The 2,621-nt window shown below is 38.6% G+C and overlaps 1 pseudogene; it reads right to left on the bottom strand.

The window, feature by feature from the left end:
- Positions 1 to 1,384: 1,384 nt before the first annotated feature.
- Positions 1,385 to 2,367, bottom strand: LOC101283914 (COMM domain-containing protein 2-like; annotated as a pseudogene).
- Between the last annotated feature and the right edge of the window lie 254 nt (positions 2,368 to 2,621).

Genomic DNA, 2,621 nt, shown 5'->3' with positions numbered 1-2,621 from the left:
TCTTTTGTGTAAAATAGATATTTGCTAGTATACCATTTTAATTCCCTTGAGATACACACACACACACACACACACACACACACACACACACACGCATACACACACACACAAGACTTTGAGATTAATGAAAATGAAAACACAGCATCCCAAAATTTACAGGATGAAGTGAAAGCAGTACTCAGATAGAAATTTTACCTGTTAACTCCTTATATTAAAAAAGATCTTAAATCAATAGCCCAAACTGCCATTTGAGAAACTACAATATATATTTGTGTATATATATATATTTTCAACTTTATAAGGAAGAAGGGATATTCATTTGGAATGGTCTCTCTTTGCCCTCTTTGTACTTTATTCAAACAAAATTATTAAAATAATAATTTATAACCAGATAATTAAGAATTGATTACATTATGTCTGCATCCATTGTTTATAAATGTAAATAACAGTGTGTCACTTTTTTTTTTTTTAGCTGTGTCATGCAGCTTGTGGGATCATAGTTCCCCAACCAGGGATTGAACCTGGGCCCTGGCAGTGAAAGTGCCAAGTCCTAACCACTGGACCGCCAGGGAATTTCTACTGTGTATCTCTCAGATGCTTTGGTTAACAGGAAAAAAAGCAGTCCTTGATAAAATGCAATATTTTCACACAAATTTGTGTACTATTTAAGTTTATTAGCCATGGCAACTTAAACTTAAGCAACATAGTAAGTACTTATTATATTCACATGCAAGGAAAAATGCATGAACTGCCTAAACGATATAGCATTAAAAAAATTAACATTCACTTCCAACTATTCTGTGGCTATTAACATCATGTGGTGCCTTTAAAGGTCAAAAACAATAAGCTGTCTAGACATATTCTGAATAGTAATAGTATTACATTGTGAATTTTATTTTCAAATTTAGGTCAATAAGAAGGAAAATAATAAAGTTAAGTAGTCAAAAGAAGTATCTAAAAAAGGACATTTATATATACAGAGGATTTGAACAGTACATATTCACTTCCAGTTGATTCAATCCTATTTACACATTTAAAATAGAAAATACATCTTTTTTTTTTTTTTTTTTTTTTGGCCAGGCTGCGAGGCTTGCAGGATCTCGGTTCCCCAACCAGGGACTGAACCCCAGCCATCGCAGTGAAAGTGCTGAGTCCCAACCACTGGGTCACCAGGGGATCCCCAAAATACATCTTAATTGTCAAGAAGCTGAAGACATTTAGCACCAGGAAAGGAACTTTACTTAGCCTTTGATCATGACCTCAATTTCTTGACATAGGAAAAGAAATTTTATGAAATCTCTATGTATTTATCACTATCAAAAGAATTTTGAAAAGTAACTGCTATATATCATCAATTCACAAGCGATTCAAAGGGAAGAAAACCTTAAAACTGGGACTCCTTGATATTGCGCACAGCTCTCCTACGGTGGTCTGTTTTCATCTCCTTCAAGGCTTGCTCCAATTGCTGAACCAAATGGAGCAGCGTGGCTGGGTGTGTCTGCAGAACTTGGGTGTTATGACCTCCATTCTATTAAGGTGTAGCTTTATAGTCACTGTTGGTTTAATCTGTTGCCTGAGGCTTCTGCTTGCAAGCTGTACATCTAGTCGCCATTCAAGGGCTGTGGTAACTGGGGAGGTCTGGTGCTGATTCACTCAGGATAGTTCTGATCTCCTTTCTGTTGTCCAGAAAAAGCTGAAGTAACAGCTTGTTCAATTCTTCAGAGAATCACAGAACAAAAACAGTCTTGGAAATCCAGTTCAGAAATTATAAGCTTTGAACTTTCAGTGAGGAGGTATATTAATACTTCCACACCATGTTGGACAGTGTCACTACTCACACTGAGCTTTCTCGCAGCGCCTTTGTAGATCTTGGGGTTCGAGCCTCACCTCGGGAACTCCACCACAATTCGCCCAAACTCAGAGACCACCGTGCTGTCCACTTGAGGCAGGAAGGCCAGGTGCTCCTTTTGCTCCTCTGACAGGACCAGTGGCATCTTCACCGGGCGGCCGATTTCATCCTTATTTTTTTTAAGTTAGTCTTAGTGGTTGCCCTGGCATCTTATTTTTTTAATTAACTAATTAATTAACTGATTGATTAATTAATTTATTTTTGGCTGTGTTGGGTCTTCGTTTCTGTGCGAGGGCTTTCTCTAGTTGTGGCGAGCAGGGGCCACTCTTCGTTGCGGTGCGTGGGCCTCTCACTGTCGCGGCCTCTCCCGTTGCGGAGCACAGGCTCCAGACGTGCTGGCTCAGTAGTGGCTCATGGGCCTAGTTGCTCCGCGGCATGTGGGATCTTCCCAGACCAGGGCACGAACCCGTGTCCCCTGCATTGGCAGGCAGATTCTCAACCACTGCGCCACCAGGGAAGCCCTGCCCTGGCATCTTAACTTAAAACAATTTAGTTCAGATTAATACCAACTAATTTTCAATAGTATGTGAAAAAACGCTCAAATAAATGAAATTCCTTCCCCCTTCTTCATGCTATTATTGCCATACAAGTTACATGTTTACACATTATAAGTGCATCAATAGTTTTATAATTATTGCTTTATGCAGTTTTTAAAATCAGATAATAGAAAAAAAGAGTTACAAACAAAAATACATTTATACTTTCTTTTATA

Source organism: Orcinus orca, chromosome 3, assembly GCF_937001465.1.
Source record: "Orcinus orca chromosome 3, mOrcOrc1.1, whole genome shotgun sequence".
Lineage (NCBI taxonomy): Eukaryota > Metazoa > Chordata > Mammalia > Artiodactyla > Delphinidae > Orcinus > Orcinus orca.
The sequence above is the reverse complement of the archived record's forward strand: the minus strand, read 5'-3'. Positions and strand labels throughout refer to the sequence as shown.